Here is a 23,865-nt window from a genome sequence, read left to right on the forward strand (position 1 = left end):
ACGATTTTGTTGAGGCGGTAGGAAGTAGAAAAGTCAGTACCGCTTAGGGTCTCTAATTGAGAAGGGTTTAGAATTCGAACGTCGGTCGCGAAACCGGACTTAGAGCAAAACAATTTCTTTTTCAAGATCAGATTAATATTTAATAAGGGTAAGTTATATAGAACGGTAAATTGGTAGATGATTGAATTTTAGGAATTTAGAAAGTATTCAAGAAAAGGAATTGGTCTGAGTGAAGAAGAGTTAGGTCAGAAATTGAAAAGCAGGGATTGAATTTCTGATGAAGCTTAGATTTATTTTTTTTTGGATAAAGTTTCGAAATGAAAAAATTAAAACTAGGTGTAGACAGGGCCTATTTACTCACCTAGCAACACGGGATGAGAGCAAGTTAACAATCTTTTGGCTATTCAATTTAATTTTTTTATTCGATGAGAAATTAAAACTATTTCGATGAAGATAAGTTGATGACAGAATAAGTCACAAGTTGAGGGAAGCGAAGTGGCTAAATATGCAGAACAGATTCAAGTTTGCAGCTTTGGTTTTGTACCATAATATTAGAAGAAACAAACAGCCTCCATATATGAACAGGAAAATTAGATTCAGAACTGTCGTGCATACTTTGAACACTAGGAATAATTGACTCATATCTTATCCTCCTCATCGTTAGGCCATTTTTGAAAGATCTTTCACCTGTTCCATGTACAAATATTATACTACATTCATATTGTTATCTTACCAAACATTAAATGCATTCAAAAGGAAAATTTGGCAGTGTCTTTTTGAAGGTCAATAAACTGTATGATGACCATACCTCAATATTGTTTTTTTTTTCATTCAATTATAATCATGATTATTATGTTATCATCCATGGCTCTGTTGAATTTTTCATGTATTGCTCAATTTTTCTTGTTTTTTCCTTCCATATTTCAAGGCTTTTCGCATCGTTTTTTATTTTTTGGATGAATCAAATTTATGTTCGAGTTATTAAATCAGGGTTTGATAGCAGAACAGAGGCATCATCGAATGCCATCTGAATTTCGCCCTGGGGTTTATCTGCTTTTCTGTTCATTTGTAACGAATTTAAATCAATAAAGTCCTATTATTATTATAATTACATTTATTATCATTATTGAGTAGTCCCGATTCTCCTCAAATTCAAAATTGAGTAGACAAGTTTTGTTATTTTGTTTCTTTCGTTTGAATAATAGAATATTTGAAACATTTTTCAATCATAAAGTTTTTGGCCGTTGAATAAAATATATGAAAATTTCGTGGATATTGTTATTTCAGATGTTTTTTTTTATATTTAATTTTAAAATTTTAATCGACTTTTTTCTACCCAGAAATGTAATCCTGTCCCTGGGGAAAGAAAGTCAACTAAAAAGACCTGTCCATAGAAGCGACGGGCCGGACTCACAAATAACACCTTTGTGAAGTTTTATAATTATTCATTCTCCGAGACCTCTAAAAAGCCGCTCTTCCAGGGGTTGAAAGAACATCTCAACCGGAGAAAAGTGAACTTTGGTCAACATTCTCTGACCAACTCGTTCGTTACAATAGATCGTTTTTCAAAATTGGTAATGGAAATAATTCGTAATAATTGTAACTAATATTATCTGTGACGGGAATTTCTGAAATAAATCTCACTTGATTCTCACTAATGAATCCCTTAACTCGAGTACAAGAATAATACTGAATTATATATTTTTTTTAATGGAAATGGTAATTTATTATCTTTGATTTTTGATTGAATTTCGAAAAGTTCTTTCATGAATTCTTCATAAGAAATGATCGATAAATGAAGGGTTTTTATTTGGGCACAAGAAATGGCTATTTCTATCTCATTTAAAATTTCATTTATAATATCTATTGCTAGAGTAATATGTGTGAACACTGAGTTTTGAACAATGAAATTGAAATCATTCCAAGAGTCCATGGCTGATGTTCTCATCCAGAAATTTATTTGGTTGATTTTATTCTCTAATAGCTTGATTATGTTGCAATTTGCTCATTAAATAATTGAATGCATTTATTGCTTTCTCTGTTAGACTTATTTGTGAATTTGCCTCATCAATCAATTTCTGTTGCGAGTCTCTCAAGTTTTGAATAGCTTTATCATATTTATCAGCATCATTTTGATCTAGATTTCCGGTTATAGATTTCCATATAGCACCTAGTCCATTTCTCAAACCTCTTTTTTCCCTTCTTAGTGGAGTAGATATAAGTTGTCTGAATCCAAGAAATCTTTTCAACTCAGTTGGTGTTTAGGGAAGAGGATAGCGTAAAATAGCATCAATTTTTAGAGGGTTAGGTTTAAGCCCTTCCGGTGTTATGATGTGACCTAAGAATTGAACATCTTTTTTTAAGAATTCTGATTTGTTCATTTGAGTTTTTAAATTTGCAGCTCTAAGAGGATCAAATACTTCACATAATTTTTCTATGTGTTCTTGTAGTGATGTGGCGAAAATTACTATGTTATCTAAATAAACTACACAAGCTCCATTCATAATACCTCATAAAATATTGTCCATTACTCTTTCAAAAGTTCTTGATGCATTTTTTTAATCCAAACGGAAGTCCTTTGTATTCATAATGACCTCTTTCTGTAGAAAAGGCTGTCTTAGGTATATCTCTAGGATGCATTTCGATTTGGTGGTATCCTGAATCTAGGTCAAGTGTGGCAAAATATGTGCATTTTCCCAATTTGTCCAATACTTCTCTAATATTTGGTAGTGGATATTGATCGTCAATACTTTTTTTGTTGAGTAATCTATAATCAACACATAGACGATATGTGAAGGTTGAATAATGTCGTTCTTCAGAAATTCTTCTACTTGCTTTTCAACTTCCTTCTTTTGTGTTTCTGGAATTATACAAGACTTCTGAAATATTTGTATTTCGTCTGTAGTTGTCATTTCATGTTTCACTACATTAGTAAAAGTCAAAGGCATTTTTGGGGATTCATCAATTTCCAGAATTTTGAGTGGGTTTATTGTTTTTCAGTCTCCTTGCTATTCGTTACCCGTGAACAGACTTCATTATTTTCTACTCACAACATTGTGGAATTTCGATGTCTTCTGTTAATTTTAAATATTATATAATACCTTGATTGACTTCATTCGAAATGATGGGTGCTTTTATAATTTTCTGAGATCTAGGTGGTAGAGCGTATGAATATGAATTTTGTTTAAAATATAAAGGAATAGGGCCATTTTTTGAATACAGCACATTTTTCTTGAGATCGATATTGGCACCTAAATGTGTCAGGAAATCCATTCCAATCAATCCGTCATATTCTTCGTTAAACTCAAAATTTTGAAGTTTAAGTATTCTTTAGTTTTGAAAAAAAGAGGTATGTGTGCAACGTATTCGTGAAAAGTTATTCAATGAGTTGTTTTTATTTCGAATGGAATATATTTGACATAATTTTGATAGAATTTTTTAACAATTTAACGAGTACAAATTAAGGTTTTTGAGCTCTAGGAATTTTTATATAGGGCGAAATGCGATAGCCTGTTTATGGTTTTCTCAGTATTATAGGTAAATTAATTATTCTCGAATAGTCGTATAATATGCTAAAATAAATACATTTCATAAGTGAAATATTTTCAATTGAATTCTCATTATTTTTGATGATTCATTAGTCAAGCAATAATATAATTGGATAAATAGGTATCAATATGAGTAGTTTTAAGTCCCCTAGTTATATAAATTTATTTTTAGAAACATTTTATGTTAATTGAGTTATCTCTCAATAAATAAATAAATAAAAATGGATATGCGACTTTCTATAGTATTCCTAAAAATATTCAATACATTAGCATTGTAATATTTTGTTGATTGATTGATTTTATGATTGAAGGGTAACGTGAAATGATCAATTCGGATAAGTAAAAAAACCTTTCAACTAAAGTTTATTAGTCATGCAAATAACATGTAAGATTTTTATTATGTGATCAGCATTTATTATTATTATTTAAAACTTCTTCACCTTCATAAACACTTTTAGAAGAGTTTGTGTCTTTTTGATACCCCAAGTATTCTACTAAACTCAGTCTTGCCATTTGGACCTGAAAAAGATACTATTAGAATCCTGTAGTATAATAATGTTAATTGAACCGTTCACATATTACATGCACACGATTGTTATTCGTCAGTTTTCGAAGTCTTCCATCCTTGCATAACTTTCAATATCACTAGAATGAATTGAAAAAAATGATGATACCTACCGCCTTCACCTAAAATGAAAATATTTTATACACAGTAACACACTTGTTCACTATAGAAGTCTGAGAAGTTTTTATATTTATTGTAAAATCAAATTGTAATAACGCAAATACACACACAACTAATACAACAAAACACTCCAATGTCAACAATTATAGTTCTACGTCTGCTCACCTCGGCGCTGCATTATTATTTAGGATGAACAGGTTCTTTACTTGCCTGTTCCGTAAAGAACAGATGAGCTGCTCAATGCTCCTGTTCTTTAAAAGAGCAGGTTGTTGGTTGTTCCGTAAAAAGCAGAGCTGCTCCCGTTCTATCAAAGAACAGGCTATTCCGAAAAGAGCAGTTGCTAAACTGAATGTGCCTGTTGTCCTCTCAGGAAAGCATTCAGTGCTTGTTTTTCGAACAAGTTCTTTTTGAATTCGAGAGCATTTGTGTTATTTTCAGTCAATTGACTTTGATTCATCATTCAGCAATAAACTCAAAAAATCTTGATATCTGTGGCCAAAATGTACCGGACATTCTAACTTTCCCTGTCTTAAATGCATTAAGTCTCCAACTAGACGACTTTCATCTCACTCATCTGAGAAAAATCGAAGTAATAAATTTTTGATAAATAACCAGTTTCTCGAATTACCTCTACTGCCAACTAAATTCAATACTGTTTCCGTTAATTTGCCAATAATGGCTCGCAAAAGAAATTCATTTTGTGGGTTTGCAATATCAGTATCATCAAAAAAATTATTAATTAAATATTCGCTAGACTCGATGAAAATAGCCGAAGTTGCTGGATTTCCATCAAAGTCTGGGATACAATCAATATGATGTTTTTGTATTCGAGGAACTGCCATTTTGTCTTCTCTAATATTATGTCTTCTCAAAGGACTACTTCTCTAATATCAGTCATAAATGTATAAATTTGTGTATATTTCAATTATTATTATTATTACGTTGGATTTACGAGCAAACACCAAGTGTTCAAAGAAATAAAAAAAACAAAATCACAATAATTTTAATATTATAAAGAGATTGGGATGTGGAAAAAAGGCGTGAAACTTACGCTATTGCCTACATAAAGATTTCTTCTTTCTTCTCTTCGTTCCGCTTCAGGGGATCTAGCGAATATAGCAGGAATCCCTCAGCATACCATAATTGTACCTCAAGATCCGGAAGGTTATGATCAAGTCCTTGCGTTGCCTGCGCTCCTCGAAAGTACCGAGTCCTACCATACATAGTATCTCCTCATAACTTGGTCACACACCACGAAACCAGAGTCTCGTTGCCTTACGTTGCAGCTTTTCCAGCAACTGTTGATCACGCACTAAATCAGCACTCCAGACAGGTCCACAGTACTCCAACAATGGTCTTACGTACTGGGAGTATAAGCCCATCCAAGATAATATGAAGGCTATTCTGTGGAACGATTTCCTCAACATAAAGAGCCTGCTATTCGCCTTCTTAACAATATTGTTAATGTGCTCTGACCACGGCAGATCCTCAGAGATGGTCACACCCATGTCGCTGTGGGATCGTACTGGTTTCAAAATTTGCCCACCAAGCATATATCTTTTTTGCATGTTATTGGCTTAGAGATGCAAAAAGACGCATTTATCCATAGTCAGCGGCAAAGGCCAATCCGAACACCATTGGAACACCGAATCTAGATCCTTCTGTAGAAAGCGCAGTTGGACAGAATGTGACGAACTAAATCATTAGTATATAATATGAACCGAAGCGGTCCGAGGACCGATCCCGGAGGTACGCCGCTCCGCACAAATCGGTCGGTCGAAAAAGAACACCCGACCCGCATGCAGAAATATCGATCAGACAAAAAGGATTTTATCCAATGGAGAAGTCTTCCTCGAAACCCACAATGTTCTAATTTATGAAATAATCGCTGCCTGGGCACGCGATCAAAAGCCTTGGAGAAGTCTAAAAAGATAAAGTCCATCGTCTCCTTCTTGTCCACAGCTGCCGTCATAGATGCACTCCAGTAAATTAGCCATAGTTGATTTTCCTTTGACGAAGCCATGTTGCTGTTTTGGAACCAGTTTGTGCCCATTGGCAAATTCAAAAATTTTCTCTGCAATGATTGATTCCATTACTTGACAGATAACCGGATTAAGGCTAATAGGGCGATTATTGTTGGGGTCAAGCTTACTGCCACTCTTGAATACTGGTGTGTTGTTAGCTTTTTTCCAGAGAGTGGGCACTTTAGTCTCTTTGAATGATATTTTAAATATAATGGAAAGTGGTAAGGTCAAGTAGTCGGATGAAGATTTTAGAAGCAAAGGTGACAAATGGTCCGGTCCAGGGGATGAATTGCTCTTCAGTGAATTCAAATGTCGTTAAATGTCTTTGGAGTAAACTCTATGTCTTCAAGAGAAGGCAGCAATCCAGGGTACCCGATATCTGGAAACCGAATCGGAGTATCTTTAGCTGTATAGACCTCTGAAAAAGTATCAGCGAGTAAGTTGGCGGAACCAGAGTATTCCGACACAGTGCGTCACCATTCTTCAGTAATGGAACGCTAACTCTGGATACAAGATTTGACCGAATATATTCATGCAACTTTTTTGGATTACCGAAGGCGGCAATAGACTCTTCGTATCTCGCTCGGGAATCATTAATGAATTTTTTTAACATCTTTTAACATTTTCTGTGGGTATGGAGATAATTGTCATTTTTAAAGCGTTCATATTTCACCGATAGTTTCTTTTAATATTTTACCATGGACAGAATTTCGCTATTTAACCCAGGCTTAAGTTTATTCTCTACAACTGTTTGCTTTGTGGTACGTTGCTATGGAAATAAAGCGTATCGAGGAAGCGTCCCCTAACGGCATCATGATCATCGGAGCCATCGAATAATTTCTGTCAGTTTACCTCGGCTAGTCTTGACCCCAAGGCCTGCATATTCAATACATCAATAGTTTTAATGGTTTCATTCTTCAGAAGGTTAAACTGTATTCAGGAAGTAATTATAGCATGGTCTGGATTTCCTATAGGTGATCCGATGTCAGGCATCGTTAATAAATAGGGCTGATTAGTCAACACAAGGTCAAGAGTGGAAGGAGCATTGTTCACCATGAAACGGGTAGGCTTCCTCACCAGTTGATGTATATTCGAGTTGATGAAAAAATTGAGATAGAGTTTTTTTGAGTTGAGGGAATCAGCGACAGATTGAAATACCCAACAATGATGAGATTTCCAAGTGAGGATAACTGGTCTAATCTTTCAATCAGCACGATGTCATCATCTACAGAACTATCACCAGGACGATATATACATACCAAATGAAAAATGTTTGAGCCTTTGTGTATTTTGAGAGCTATAAGTTCAACGTAAGCAACATTCTCAACAGATAATTGCGAGACACAGCAAATGTCCGAGACCGCCGACGATAAATACATGCATACTCCTCCTCCTCGACGGTTCAAGCGGTCACATCTATAAAGAGATTACCCATTGATGTTGTATAAGGAATTGGGCTCCGCATCTATTAACCACGTTTCAGAGATAAGAACAAAGCGGGTGTGTGATCCCGTACAGTGCAAATAAGCTCAGTAAATTTAGAATTCAAAGTAGCTAGGTTCGTATATAGAAAGAGTCATTCGATACATTTTTCTGATTGATCATTGTTGACGAAACTTCACTATGGAAAGCCCTCTGAATATTTTATAGTGGGATCAGCTTCGCCGTTTAGTTTTCTGCTTTCAAGCTTCGATCGCAATAGATTCAAGCACTCTTGCTGGATAAACGTTTTATTCTCCACTACGGAAATATTTTTTGTGGATGGTTTCTCAAGAAGCTCTCGTTTGTTCCACAGGATACGCTTTGCATCATATTCATTCTGCATGAATAATTTAATCATCCTAAAGAACTGACCTCCGGGCTTCCCAACTCTAAATAGAGTGACCGGAGAGCTAGCCGCCCGCAAGACCTCCTCAACAACCTTTGAATCGTGACTTCTCCTAGCCTCCATACCACCCGTCACCTCCTGGACGGCTCTGATGAGTACGTTCTTTGCTCGGATAATCCGATCCACAGCCTCATTTGCAATCTTATCAGTACAGACTGGGGAAGAAACATCATCAAAATTATTCAATTTTTCCCCTATAGAGCTCAGCTTATAATTTATTTCATTTGATTTTGTATCTATGATTTCGATCTTAGATTTGAGATCGTTTTTATGAAGAAGAGCTCTAAGATTAGCGAATGTTTCTATGTTGGAACAACAGCCATTACATAGAATATTTAGCCAACGAACAGCCTGTCTAGTTACGCGATCCTCTGCACGCAGTTTCGTACAAATCAGATGCATTCTCCTTTTGCAAGCGCTGCACCGAAGACTGCAACCATGATCACGGTTGGAGACCGGTTTCGAATAATGCACGCAGGTATTCATGAGTGGGGTGGCAACACACGGAGATGAAAGCGAAAATAGGAGATAAACAATATGGACTGTAATGAAAATATTCTCACCGAAGTGTTTAATTTAGAATATAAAATTCCAAAACGCAGATGCATCCTCAAATTTTCTCCTAACAGCGTCACTACAGATTGTGAATAATCAATCCATAATACCCGTACAGAATGGATTGGTTCATTAACATTTAGATTCAATAATCAGCACAAAGAGAACCAAGAAGCTGTTTACTGCTTGAAGCGAACATAAGATTAGTTAAGGCAATATTGTTCTGAATGCCTTGACTTTAATATTGTCCGCATAGTCAATATTCAATGGAGCTTTTTAAGAATCATGTTGTTCGTTCTCAAACTAATATAACTACAAAGTAACTCCCCATTTATAAATGGACTTCCAGAAATCCACAGAGAGGGAATGCCTCTGAGACCCATAGTTTCAATTATTAACTCTCCAACCTCCAATTTGAGCAATTACATAGCCGACATCCTGTCGCAATCCTTCCAAGAGATTTTCAGTAACTTTGCAGTAAAGGGGGTGTAGAGGTAGCACCTTTTTTTCGAGGCAGTCGCATCGAGAGTTGAACAGGAGATGGTCTAGTATAACTTGTCCTCACAGGGCGATCAACTCTCACTCATGGCTTCTAGCGCCACACCTCGTAAACTGTATGGACTTACAGGACAAACTGAGTAAGGGTAGCCATATATGGGTTAGTGGGTTCGATAACTACACTGACTTGACTTTTTCAAATGTTAACTTTGGATCTGAATCAATTAGTAATTTAATTTCTACCAAAATTAAAAGTAATTAATAAATCAGTAGTTTAGCATTTTCGAACTAGTCATAGAGCACCTATTGCTATAACGATTGAAAGATTGGAATCTTAAGTGAACAAATAGGTATCTACATCTTTATACGATTTTGATCATTCATTCATGACATGGAGAGTTTCGATGAATAGTTACTTCTTAAAGTATTTTATACCTACATTAAATTGATACCAATTTCAAAAATAACTACAATGTTGAAATTCTTCATATACTGGTTTTAAATGTTATTCCTGTCGTAACATTTTGACTACTATTTCAACTGATTTTTTATATGTATATCCTCGCCATCGATGAATAATTTGATTGTTTCATAAAAAAATGGAGAATATACATTCATTTGAAGAAAATCTAATCTCCAAACTTCAACTGAAGGAAGACCAGTGAATATATTCCATACATCATTGAAATCAATATCCTCAAAGTACTATTCAAAAGACTTATAATGGAATTCAAAAGAATATGTCTTTCCCAAATTTATAGTCATATATGATATGATGCAAGAGTCAAAATTTAATAAATTCACATCTAAAATAATTTTTTTTTAGAAATATTCAGTATAGATATAATAAACCAACTAGAAAGAGACAGAAAGAATAGACCTGCTTTCAAATATCCATGACTTATGTTACCCCATAAGCAATTGTAATATCTTAGCTAGGTGGAACCTTTTTGAGAAATCAGGTTATAAGTTTGAGAGTATAATTTCCAAGGTTTATAAATACATGTTTCAGTTGAGCGGAAAATAATATTATGATAATAAAACAGGGTATAAATAGTTGAAATTATTCGTATAAAAGATTTCACAACGATTTGATTTATTCATTATGAATTCAACAGCACTGCACTCAAATTCTTCAGAAATGGATAGATCACTTATATTTTTGCACTCTTCTGTCGTAATAGTGTATATTTTAGATATTCAAAACATACATAGAAATTTTTGAATGTCATCTGACTAACTTGGCTTTTTTTCCAGTAATGAATCCAATTCTGAAATATCTATAAGGATATCGGTATTCCTATTTATGATCAGATGAAGCTTCTGTTCAACCAAGCCTTTGCAATACTTTATTGCTTCTTCAGGGTGTCGAAAATGAACAGATACAAAACATTGATACATTTACGTAAATTAAAATCATCTCGTAAATTACCGAAATTGAGGTTATATAATGAACAATTGAAATTGGTGTAAACATTACATGAAAAAATCTTTTTCTTCCAAAATACAATTGGGTATGTCTATTTTATCAAATTTCAACTTATAAAGCACTAAAGTAATTTTGTTTTCTACTTATATTTTCTGGGTCGTATTTTTTTGAAGTAATGTCATCTGTCCAATCACTCATCGAGTGGGCCGTCATAGAATTCAGTTTCTTTTTCTAACAGATAGCTGTATATATTACTTAATTTTTTAGTGTCAGATTTTTTATTTATAGAGTTTTCTCTTTTATTCATTTGGATCATTTCGTGGATAAGTCTCAAATGATAATTGTTTTCAGTTTTTGAAATTTCTACCTTTTCAAAGTCAATTTGATGGTCTAGGTTATGCGCATGTGTCGCCAACGCACATCTATCTTTACCGTTTCTAATGTCTGATTTGTGTAGATTTATTCTGTTTTTAACCCATTGGGAAGTTCGGCCAACATAAATACCGTGACATAAAAAAAAACATCATTAGAATTTTATGAAAAAGGTGGAAAACAATTCAGCATCATACAAAGGTGGATAAATATCTGTTCTTGAAAATAATTCAATATATCCTGGAAAATAATTATTGCACTTTTCGAGGAAAATTTTATCAACAGATTTTTGGCTGTGCTATGGGGTCCAAATGGAGCCCGATTTTGTCTTTATATGTAATGGATGATCTACTGGATGAGTGCACAAGAAGATTCAATTTCAAAGTACCATTCTTGAAAAAATTTGTGGATGACATCATTGCAGCAATACCAGAAGATCAAATTGGCCAAACTCTTGAATACTTAAACGCCTACAACAAAGATTTACAGTTCACAATCGAGAAGGAAGACAATGATCAAGGAGTTCCATTCCTAGATAACAAGGTATAGTTAAAAAGGCTCTTATCTCAGCCTACAGTAGTAAAAATGGGATTTTATGAAGATATTAGTGATAAATATGGACTTGAAACAACAAGACAATTGAAGATGTGGTGTAATATAAACAGCAAATTGGCATCAGCACGAAACAGGAGGATATTCTTGCTTGAATGCAAGAGACGAGAAGTAAAACCGAAACATATTGTGGGTAACTTGAAGAACGTAATGGGATTATTTGATTTCAGTAATGGAAAACTAAACAGAAGATCAAAGGAATTCAATGACTGAACAAGTAGAAACATACTGAATTTAGAAATAAGTCAGGTAAATTATAAGATAACCAAAATAGAAGTCAAGAAAGAAAACATCCTAGTTGATTAAGAACACCTATCAAATAGAATAATTATGGAATATAGTCGTAGAATGCACATAATTTATAATAAAAATTTTCATAATACTAGAACATCAAATTTGAAAAAGATTAATGATCTGTGTATGAAAAAGCAAAATCCAGTAGAAATACAAGAGAGATGGATAGAGAATCTCACAAACAAAAACCTTCCAACAACGGTAAAAAATATTGTGTCACTTGGCTCTAAATTCAGTGTACCAAAAACAAAAAAAGATATCAAAGTATATAATCTTATTGCGGACTTAGAATATGCCCTACTAGCAGTGCCTGAAAACAGAAGAGGTGTACTCAGAGCAAGGGCGACAAATATGATTACTAATTTCACCCACGAAATAAACAAATCGGATACATTAATTCAAAAATGGTACAAGGACACAAAACATTTTTTAAAAGATAACGATGATATTATAGTGTTAGATAGTGATAAAGGAGGAGTGACGGTCATAATGAAAAAAACCGAATATGAAAATAAAATACAATCCCTACTTGATTCTAAAGATTTTAGGAAATTACCCAGGGATCCAACACATAATATACAACAAAAATGCAATAAATTCGTATCAAAAATACATGACAAAGGGTACATTACAGAACAACAAGCTAAAAAACTCAAAACATACAATTCCACATGTCCTAGAATATACGGAAACCCGAAAGTGCATAATCCAGAAAACCCATTAAGACCAATAATATCCAGTGTAAATAGTCCCATGACAAATCTGTCGAAACTTATGGCAGACATCTTAAAGTCAGCATACAATACAGAAAATGATTACTTATTAAAGATACATTCGATTTCGCAGCACAAATAAATAATTTTCAACTAACCTAACCTAATAATCATAAAATAGTGTCATTTGATGTTGTGAATCTATTCGGAAACCTAGATAAAAACAACATCATTAGAATTTTGGAAAAAAAGTGGAAAATAATTCAGCATCATACAAAGATCTGTTCTTGGAAATAATTCAATATATCCTGGAAAATAATTATTTTCCTCGAAAAGTCGAGGAAAATTTTATCAAAAGATTTTTGGCTGTGCTATGGGGTCCAAATTGAGCCCGATTTTGTCTTTATATGTTATGGATGATCTACTGGATGAGTGCATAAGAAGATCGAATTTCAAGTACCATTCTTGAAAAAATTTGTGGATGACATCATTGCAGCAATACCTGAAGATCAAATTGAACAAACTCTTGAATACTTAAACGCCTACAACAAAGATTTAAAATTCGCAATCGAGAAAGAAAATAATGATCAAGGAGTTCCATTCCTAGATACCAAGGTACACAGACATGAGAATATTGTAAAATCAAATTGGTACAGAAAAACCACCTCATCAAATAAATTTATAAATTACCTATCAAATCATAATTTAAATATCAAAATAAATTTCATAAAAGAAATGAAAGAGAGAATAAACAAAATATGCCATGAAAACTACGGACAAGATTGACTAAAGGGATTATTCGATATTTTAAGACAGAATGGATATCCAACATCAATGATCAATGAATTGATTTATGCGTCAAATGAAACACCTGAATCGAACGAACAAAATCAAGTGAGAAATGAACCAACAGATGAACTTTATGCCTCTTTTCCAGAAATCAAGGGGCTGACATCAAAGATCAAATCCATTTTTAGAGATGAGGAAGTGTTTTTAACAACTTACAACCAAAAAACCGTTAAATCATTATACAGCGTACTCAAGGACCCTATACAGAAGACATTGAAAAGTAATGTTGTGTATCAACTAAGTTGTCAAGATTGTCACGGTATTTATGTTGGCCAAACTTCCCAATGGGTTGAAAACAGAATACTAGACCATCAAATTGACTTTGAAAACGTAGAAATTTTAAAAACTGAAAACAATTATCATTTGAGACTTATCCACGAAATGATACAAATAAATAAAAGAGAAAACTCTATAAATAAAAAATCCGACACTAAAAAATTAAGTAATATATACAGCTATCTGTTAGAAAAAGAAACTGAATTCTATGATAGCCCACTCGATGAGGGATTGGACAGATGACATTACTTCAAAAAAATACGACCCAGAAAATATAAGTAGAAAACAAAATTAGTATAGTGCTTTTCAAGTTAAAATTTAATAAAATAGACATACCCAATTGTATTTTGGAAGAAAAAGATTTTTCCATGTAATATTCACACCAATTTCAATTGTTCATTAGATAACCTCAATTTCGGTAATTTACGAGATGATTTTAATTTACGTAAATGTATTAATGTTTTGTATCTGTTTATTTTAGACACCCTGAAGAAGCAATAAAGTATTGCGAAAGCTTGGTGGTACGGCCTTTGGTCAATTATTGAAAACAATTTGTACCTACAAAGGCCTATATGCTATATATGCTATTTTGAGTGGACTGTAAAATAAAAATTCAACTTACTACTAATTTTTTTGGGGGTCAAGTTAGTTCCAGGTGCGTTATTTTCAAATTTACCTTCGAGTAAAGGAAGTAAATTAGGAAGGGTGACGGTAAAATAAGGAAAAAATAAGATGAATTTCTAAACCTGGACAGCACTCCCACTGCGGCTCGGGATGCATATTGTAATCTTGACCTTCCTTGGTTTGAATAAAAATGCGGGTGAAGCTATAATCCTAATAATGCGGGTTGAACTATGATGCGAGTTGAACTATAACTGTGATGCACTAACACTAAAATGCACACTAAATACTGCGGTTTTACTATGTGAAATTTTTCTAAAGCGGATGAAAAGCGATAATGCGAGAAGCTGGTTGAAATTCTACAACACGGCGGCGTCGAATTCTAAACTGAAACTGACTGGAAACGCGAAGAGGGTGAAATTAAAACATGTGGTGTCGTATGTGAGATATGAATGGAGACAAACAATAATACAAAAATATTGGGGAAATTCCGAAAACGCCGCAACATTCTCCCTCTCTCTCTTTGGGAAGATTGCGAATTGACAAAAAAATCAACTATGAGAACATAACAATCTAAATTAGCGGATCGAAGCTATTAAAGAGGTTGAAAACTATAAAGCGGTTGATAACTATCAAAGCGGTTAACAACTATTGAATAAAGTGAAACAAGCTAAAGTTGCAATATTATTGTGTTGGAAGTGGACACAATTTTGTAACAGGACGGTTAAAAAGTCCATCCTTAGTTTTTACCTAGCGATTCTAACGATCTGATCACGACCTGGAAATATTTCTGTGATAATTCCAAGAGGCCAATTCAAGGGGGGGGGGTGTGTTTTCACCCAATACTACCACTACAGTGTCAACGGTTACAGGATTTGTAACAGAGTTCCATTTAGAGCGTGTTTGCAATTGATGAAGATATTCATCTTTCCATCTTTTCCAATAAGATTGGACTATTTTGTCTAATAGTTGTTTTCTACTCAGCCTATTTATTTCTATTTTAGAAACATCAGAAGCAGGAAAATGTTGTAGAGATGTTAACAAAAAGTGAGTTGGTGTTAACATAGTCGGATCAGAAGGATCATTACTGATGTACGAACAAAGAGGACGACTATTGAGGAGTGCTTCTATTTGGGTTAATACGGTGTAAAACTCTTCATATGAAAGAATCTGCTCACTTATCGACTTGAACAAAAATTTATTCATGCTCTTTATGTTACTTTCCCACAAACCACCCATATGTGGTGAGAGGCGCATTCAATTTCCATTGAATTTGATTATTAAATAGTTCTTTTTCAGAGCACCACTATATTCTGATGAAACTATGAATTTTTGTAAATCGTTCAGATATCTAGAGGTGCCAATAAAATTGGTTCCTTGATCCGAATAAAGCGTTTTCACTGGATCTCTACGACTGATAAATCTCTTTAAAGGTTTCAGTTGTTAAGTCAGAAGCCAACTCTAAGTGGATACATTTTGTTGCGAGACATATGAACAGACATACATATGCCTTTCTGTTTTGACTCCTCTATGTCTAGTTAAAGAAATTTTGAAAGGTCCGGCGTAATCAACACCTACATCTATGAAGGCCTTGAGTTGAGTCGTTACACGCGGTGAAGGAAGATTTCCCATCAAAGGGAAATTAGGTCTAGGTTTCAATCGAAAGCAATGATTGCAAGAACGTACTGTTTGTCTTATAATTTTTCGAGCGAAGATTATCCAATATTTACTCATTAAAATTGAATGAAGTAAATGCGGACCTGCGTGTATATATTTTTTATGCATATACTCAACTAAAAGAGCAACAAAATGTGGAATTTTTGGAAGGAGTATTTGATGTTTGTAATCAAAACCAACAGAGGCATTGATTAGCCTACCTTCTACCCGAATGAGGCCAAATTCATCTAGAAATGGATAGAATTTTCTGAAAGATGAGGGAACAATTTTATTTTTTTCAATGAATTGAACAATTCGCTAAAATGAAAATGTTGTATTAAATAATTTTCGGAAATTTCAAGATTAGAAATGCTGACTTCTTAAGAGAGTGAAAGTATGCGACCAAATTTAAAAACATATATCATGCTTTTAAGGAGTTTAGTGAAATTGGAAAATTTTGATATGAAAGAATATAACTCGTCAATTGTTGTGACAACCATTGAAATAGTTTGTGCTTCAGGTAAATCTTCCGACAGATCTACATTATGTATTAATTTCAAAGGCCAAAAACTTTCATCCTTTTCTAACCACAAGGGGCCGTGAAGCCAACGTTCAATATTCAAAAGAAATTTGGAGGATGTGAATCCTCGTGAAACACTATCAGCGCTATTTTGTGTTCATTGAACGGAACACCAATTTTCTATAGGCCAATTAGACCGAATTTGAGAAACGCGCTTAGCTATAAAAGTCTTCCACTTGTGCGCTATCTATCCTAACACAATCATCGAGTCAGTACAAGCAACAATATTATCTATTTGGCAACGAGTGGAATAAACAGAAATTACATATTCAAGTAATTTCGATAAGAGCAGGGCAGCACAAAGTTCTAAGCGGGGTATAGACACAACTTTAAGTGGAGCAATTTTAGATTTAGAACATATCAAATTTATGCGGGATTTACCGTTTGAAACAGTTTTCATATAAACAGCAGCGGCATAACTAGTTTGACTTGCGTCGGAAAAACCTATTAAGGTTATAGGCGAATTTGCTTGAGGTCCTAGCCATCTAGGAACTTTCACCTGAGCAAGAAGAGGCAATTAATTTTCAAAATCTTTCCAGCTGTTAACAAGTTCAACTAGAGGGTCAGAGTCCTATTTTAATTTAATGGACCAGAGTTTACGAATAAACAATTTCGCGTACAATACTACAGGACCTAAGATACTCAAAGGATCATAGATTTTGCTAATCTGTGATAAAATGCTTCCCTTTTTATATTTTTGATTACTTTGAGAAATTAATGCTACATCGAATGAAAGTACATCCGATTCAGGTTTCCACTATATTCCTAATACATGAAAGAAATCTTTTTCAAAATTAATTATCTCAGGAGAATGTTTCTCGGAGGATATGCATGACAATAATTGCGGAGAATTTGTGTACCATTTTTTTATTTCAAATCCGCCAGATTCGAACAATTTTATCAGTTCAACGAATAGCGTTTTTGGCTCAACGATACTATCAACGCTGGTTACTAGATCATCAACATACATATCGTTCAAAACTATTTTCGAGGCATATGGAAAATTATGAGCTTCGTCGTGACATAATTGTCTAACTACTTTGAGACTCAAAAATGGAGATGATCTTATACCACTCTATTGATTTGATAAACTTCAATAGCTTGATTGGGAGAAAATCGCCATAAAAGTAATTGAAAGACGCGAGCTTGTTCAGAAATTTCTATTTGACGATACATTTGACAAATGTCCGCGAAAAGGACAATAGAAAACAATCAAGTTGAGGAACATTTGAACTATGTCCACCTGTAATTTAGATCCCGTGTGCAAACAATCATTTAATGAAAGAGATGGGGGTGTAGTTTTTGCACTGGCATTAAAAACAATTCGAACAGGAGTGGACACACTATCTTTAAAAATTGGATGATGTGCGATTATATAATGCGGATGATTTCTTATGTCTTGAAATCTATCATCATCGACTTTACACATTTTATTCATATGACCTTGTTGAAAGTAATCTGAAATTATAGCGCTATATTGTTCCCTGAGAACGGGAGATGAGTTAAGCCTTCTTTTCAAGCTGAAAAATCTCTTTAACGCGGTGATAAAGGAATCACTCAAGTTATTGGGTTCTATCTTGAAAGGTAGACACACTGTATATCGACCAGAAGTAGATCTGGAAGAAGTAGATTGAAAATGAGTTTCGCAAGCTACTTCTTCATCAGTATAATGCCCGATAGCCGGAACTTCTTCAAGATCCAGGAAATTTTTACTAAATTTTCGAGGGGTTCATCGGAGATCACCGCATTATAACAAAATTTAGATCGAACAATCTCGTTTGAAGCGGCCGTTCGCGCTTTTCCGGAAATAATATAACCCAAACTTGTATCTATTGCTACTGGTGAATCACTTTTATGTAAAATTTTATTCTCATTCAGAATCGTTGCGAAAATAGCAGATCCTAGGACGCCATCAATTTCCGAACATTCAGTAAATGTATCATCAGCTAAGGGAATATTCGAAAACAAATTTAAATATTCTTGAGAAATATTACTGCTCGGTGATTTGACAGTCAAGTTATCTACTACTAAAGCATCTAAAGTGAAAAATACATTTGAGTCATAGCGAGAAGAAATGCAAATATTTCTTGCAATGCCTCTGACGGCACTTTTATGCTTTCCAATTCCTATAATAGTTTGATTTAATTCAATAATCGGAATGTTCAAATTTTGACAAGATTGAAACGAGAGAAAATTCTCTTCTCTACCACTGTCAATTAAGACGCGAATTTCCTTGCTATTTCCACCAGGAAATGAGATTAGAACCTTGGCAGTAGGCAATAGAGAAACTCTAGCATTAGAGGTAGAGGCATTCGAGTGTGAGGACACAACATAACCAACCTCTTCCCGAGGTGGGTCCTGCTCCGAAGACGAGGTTTGAGGTTGTGGTTCAGTCACCTTACTATTATTTTTATTCATATTCGAATATTCTTCATTATTTTCAAAATGCAATAATGAATGGTGTTTGAGTTAACACGCGTTGCATGTATTTGTTGATCTGCATAAGGAAATCTTATGTTTGGAACTCAAACAATTCAAACAACAACCTTTTTCTTTAGCCACTTTATAACGACAAAATGGAGACATTTTCAAAAATTGATTACATTTGTAAATGAAATGTGACTGCTTGCACAATGAACATTGAATTGAATCAGATCTAGTTGAGTGTAAATAAGATGCTACGTAAGAGGGTAGATTTCTGTTTATTAGAAAAATATTTTGGTGTGCTATGCGTGCTTGGGCCGATACCACTACGACTAAGCATCCTGTCTAATGAAATTAATTAAATTTTCAGAGGATGGTAATTCATTATCTTTCAAAGTCATTTCGAATGAACGTTGAGTTTGATTGTCCAATTTAGTGGGAGCCAAAGTGACCAGAATGAAGTCAAGAGGATCCTTCAGACGACAAAGTTGCTTGAATGCACTAACAGATACGTCAAAGTTTTCTAGAAAATTATTCAAATTATTGGATAACTCCACAGTTATAGGTTTGAACTCGAATATTGATCGTTAATACGTGGAAGCTAACAATCTTTCATCTTGATATTCATTAATCATCAACTTCCAAATACTTTCATAGTTATTTGCAATTGGAGGTATTCCAGAACAAGTAGTGAGGGCACGACCACTGAATTTACTCAGCAGATAATGTATTTTACACGCATCGTCTAGCTCAGCATTTTCATGAACGCAACTCTTGTAGTTTTGGTAAAATATGGGCCATACTTTAGGATCACCATTAAAATCTACTAATTCAATTGCAGGTAATTTGTGTTGTGGTTTTAATGGAATTTTTGAAATTGTACCACTACTGCTACTAGAATCCATCGATCCTTTTTCTAACTGATCTGCGGCCAATTTAATGCGACAATATAAATCTTCTGCAGCTTCAACTGCTTGATAATTTGGTGAACTATCTGGATTTATGTCTAATTGAATCATATTTATCTTTTCTACAACTTCCATAATGCTTTGTTTTGGCGTTTCAATAGAGTATAAACCTATTCTGAAATATTCTGCAACTTTAGGCTTATTCAAATCTTAAATATAATCTGAAAGCTTTTGAAGCCGTAAGAAAAACATTTGTTTTTTGGATTCCAAAGCCTTCAGCTTAGTTTGCCTCTTATCCATTTCCGTGGTATTCGGCATATTGAAATGAAATATAAATATAAAATATGTTACTTATAAAAGGAAATCTGTACTGAATACACTGACGTGAAAGAGAAAGAGCAAAGTAGTTGAAATGAGCGAGAACACTATATGTGAAACCAAACAATGACTGCAAAAAAATTGCACCGGAACGTCTATCTCACAGACCACATCACATTTATGTCGAATGGAAATTTTGAGAAATCTATAAAATGAAATAAAATCCGGTCCGATAAGGATCAAAATGGTACGGCCTTTGGTCAATTATTGAAAAAAATTTGTACCTACAAAGGCCTATATGCTATATATGCTATTTTGAGTGGACTGTAAAATAAAAATTTAACTTACTACTAAGTTTTTTGGGGGTCAAGCTAGTTCCGGGTGCGTTATTTCCGAATTCACCTTCGAGTAAAGGAAGTAAATTAGGAAGGGTGAAGGTAAAATAAGGAAAAAATAAGATGAATTTTTAAACCTGGACAGCACTCCCACTGTGGCTCGGGATGCAGGTGGTAATCCCGGCCTTCCTTGGTTTGAATAAAAATGCGAGTGAAGCTATAATCCTAATAATGCGGGTTGAACTATGATGCGAGTTGAACTATAACTGTGATGCACTAACACCAAGATGCACACTAAATACTGCGATTTTACTATGTGAAATTTTTCTTAAGCGGATGAAAAGCGAAAAGCTGGTTGAAATTCTACAACACGGCGGCTTCGAATTCTGAACTGAAACTGACTGGAAACGCGAAGAGGGCGAAATTAAAACATGTGGTGTCGTATGTGAGATCTGAATGGATACAAACAATAATAAACAAATATTGGGAAAATTCCGAGAACGCCCCAACACTTGGTTTAAAAAAAAAAGAGTACCATTTTTTTTCCTATCACAAGTGAGCCTCTATTCCCTGAAGCATAGTGTTTTTTTTTTTGCCTTCACCATTACTTGGGGTACATTCCGATTTCGGCCGGGCAAGCAAATTGCCAAGACCAAAATCGGTGCTCAGAATCCTTGCAGGAATTTTCTAACGATCCGAGTTGTATAAAGGATGACCTGCTTTTGAGACGCAGACATGACTGCAGGTTTCAGAAATAGTCTTTCGGTATTCTCCGGCAAGTGTGCTTCCACGAGGCCGTTGACTGATATTATCATAGGGAGGACACTGATTTTCTTTAGGTTATACAGTTCTTTCAGCTGAAATGCCAGGTCGCCATATTTGGTTATTTTTTCCGTGTAGGCTTTCGAAACGTTATCATCTGCCGGGACAGTGAATTCTACGAGCATGCACGTTTTTTCCTCAGTGTCGAAGAGCGCCATATCGGGTCTGTTATGCATCACATTTCTATCTGTGACTAGGGTGGAGTCCCAATAGAGCTTGTACCGTGCATTCTGTAGTAGGGTTTTCGGAGCATACAGATGACTTTGAAGTTCCTCTTGAAGCAGACCAAGTTTTAGCGCAGTTTGTTGATGGTAAATCTTCGCCATGGAGTTATGTCTCTCGAGGTAATCTCTCGGAGCTAGGATAGGGCAAGACGAAGTCATGTGCTGAATTGTTTCAGGTGCCTGGAAACACTTTCGACAACGATCGGATGGTATGTCAAGTTTGGCAACATTTTTCTGGTACATTCTGGTGGCCACAACTTGGTCTTGTATAGCTAAAAGTCGACCCTCCGTCTCTGGAAAGAGGTACCCTGCTCTCAGGTGGGTTAGCGATTCCTTTTTATTAATTTCGTCTTTTTTCAGACAGCCGGGGTACCTTCCGTGTAGGGCTTTAGAGTTCCATTCCTCAACAAGTTCTTCTATTGTGCGAACAGTCTGTTGGAGAGCTGGGTTCGACAGTTTCAAAGCCGAGATATCCTGATCCGCTTCACGAATCGCCTGAAAGAAAGGTGAATTTTTCTTCAGAAAGTAATTCCGCATTGTGGTGATATTTTCTTGGTGGATTTTCTCCAAGTTGAGTAGGCCTCTACCTCCCAGGTGACGTGGTAGGTATAATCTCACTGTCGATGAATGTGGATGGTGGACCCCATATTTCGTGAGCAAGGATCTCAGTGCTCGGTCCATTTCCCGAAGGTCGGTTGTCGACCAAGTCAGAATACCAAAAGAGTAAGCTATCGTTGTTATGGCCCAGATGTTGATGGCTGTAAATAGGGATCTGGAATTCAGTTTTGACCTCAACAGGATGGTGACTCTCTTCAGTAGTTTTTCTTTATACAGTCTCTTCATTTCCGGTATTTTAATATCCAAAGCCTGTTTGATTCCAAGATATTTATATGAATCATCGATGTTCAAAGATGGTATAGTGGTTTGATTCATTAGTGTAGTTCCCAGGTTTGTGTTTTGGATTTTACCACGTCTCACCTCCAGTGTTGCACATTTCTCTACCCCAAAACTCATGCCGATTGAGTCGCTAAATAACGATACTATCTCCAAAAGTCTCCTGATCTGATCGAAATTGGCGCCGTATAACTTGATGTCATCTATGTACAAGCTGTGATTTATCAGAACGTGTTTTCGTTTATCAATCACATATCCGTATTCTGTATTTCTCAGTAGCATACTAAGGGGGTTGATTGCCATACAAAACCATATCGCACTAAGTGTGTCTCCTTGAAAGACTCCTCGATTAATCTTTATATTTCCAGACTTTTTTATTTCCTCTTCAGTATGAATAACAAGCGAAGTTCTCCAGGTTTTCATGAGGTACTGTAAGAGATTGATTATTTGTTCACTGATTCCATGCATCTTGAGAACCTTAAGCAGCCATGAATGAGGTATGGAGTCAAAAGCCTTTCGATAGTCAATCCATGCCACTGAGATGTTCCTTAGCTTTTTACGGGCCTGCTTCGTCACGATATAGTCAACAACTAGTAGTAGCAGCCTTTGGTTTTAATGCGTCCGCCACCCTGTTCTGGGGCCATAAGGTTGTTCATTCTTAGGTGTTTATTTATGTATTTAGTAATCACAGCAGTTAATATTTTATATACCGTGGGAAGGCAGGTTATGGGGCGATAGTTTTTAGGAACATGGGGTCTCCATGTTTCGGAATTAGGTACGTAAGACCCTGTGTGAAGTAGAGTGGCAATGAACTAGGGTCTATTAGAGACTTTTTGAGCAAGGTGGCAAGGATTTTGTGAACATTAGTGAGGTGCTTCCACCAATAGTTATGCAGCTTATCACAGCCTGGAGCTGCCCAGTTATTTGACCCTTTCAGAACCTCCGCAATATCAGATTCGGTGATGTCGATTTCATCCATTTGAACTGATGGGATCTTGGATTGAGCTTCTTGTATCCAAGGCATCTGATTTTTGTGTTCAGTGTTTTCTGACCAGATTCCTCTCCAATGTTCCTCAGCACATTTTGGCTCAAGGTGAATATTCTTGTTGGTATTTCCCTGTTCGAGGCCTCGAAAGAATTTCTTCTGGTTTTGGAAAAAGTCCCTATTATTTCTGTGTCTCTTTACTCTATCGTTATATCTGCGTATGCGATTGCCCAAAGCTTTGATCCTTTGTTTCAGGTTATCATTTAGAAATGTGATCTTATCCTTAAAATGATTGTCCTTTCGTTTAATCCTGAATTCAGATGCTAGCTTGCGAACGATTTTCATTGTTTTTGTC

At 35.1% G+C, this 23,865-nt stretch overlaps 1 protein-coding gene and 1 long non-coding RNA gene across 4 annotated transcripts in view; one reads left to right on the forward strand and one right to left on the reverse strand.

Annotated features, from left to right (window-relative positions):
* The window catches only part of LOC123676379 (43 kDa receptor-associated protein of the synapse homolog), a 372,949-nt gene that overhangs the window by 119,266 nt on the left and 229,818 nt on the right, over positions 1–23,865 (reverse strand). The gene's annotated exons all lie outside the window — the stretch shown is intronic.
* On the forward strand, positions 21,364–22,350 carry LOC123676381. The gene is made up of 3 exons (XR_006746927.1): positions 21,364–21,751; positions 21,808–21,934; positions 21,992–22,350. It is a non-coding gene; the product is annotated as an uncharacterized LOC123676381 (long non-coding RNA).

The sequence above is a fragment of the Harmonia axyridis genome, chromosome 3 (assembly GCF_914767665.1).
Source record: "Harmonia axyridis chromosome 3, icHarAxyr1.1, whole genome shotgun sequence".
Classification (NCBI taxonomy): Eukaryota; Metazoa; Arthropoda; class Insecta; order Coleoptera; family Coccinellidae; genus Harmonia; species Harmonia axyridis.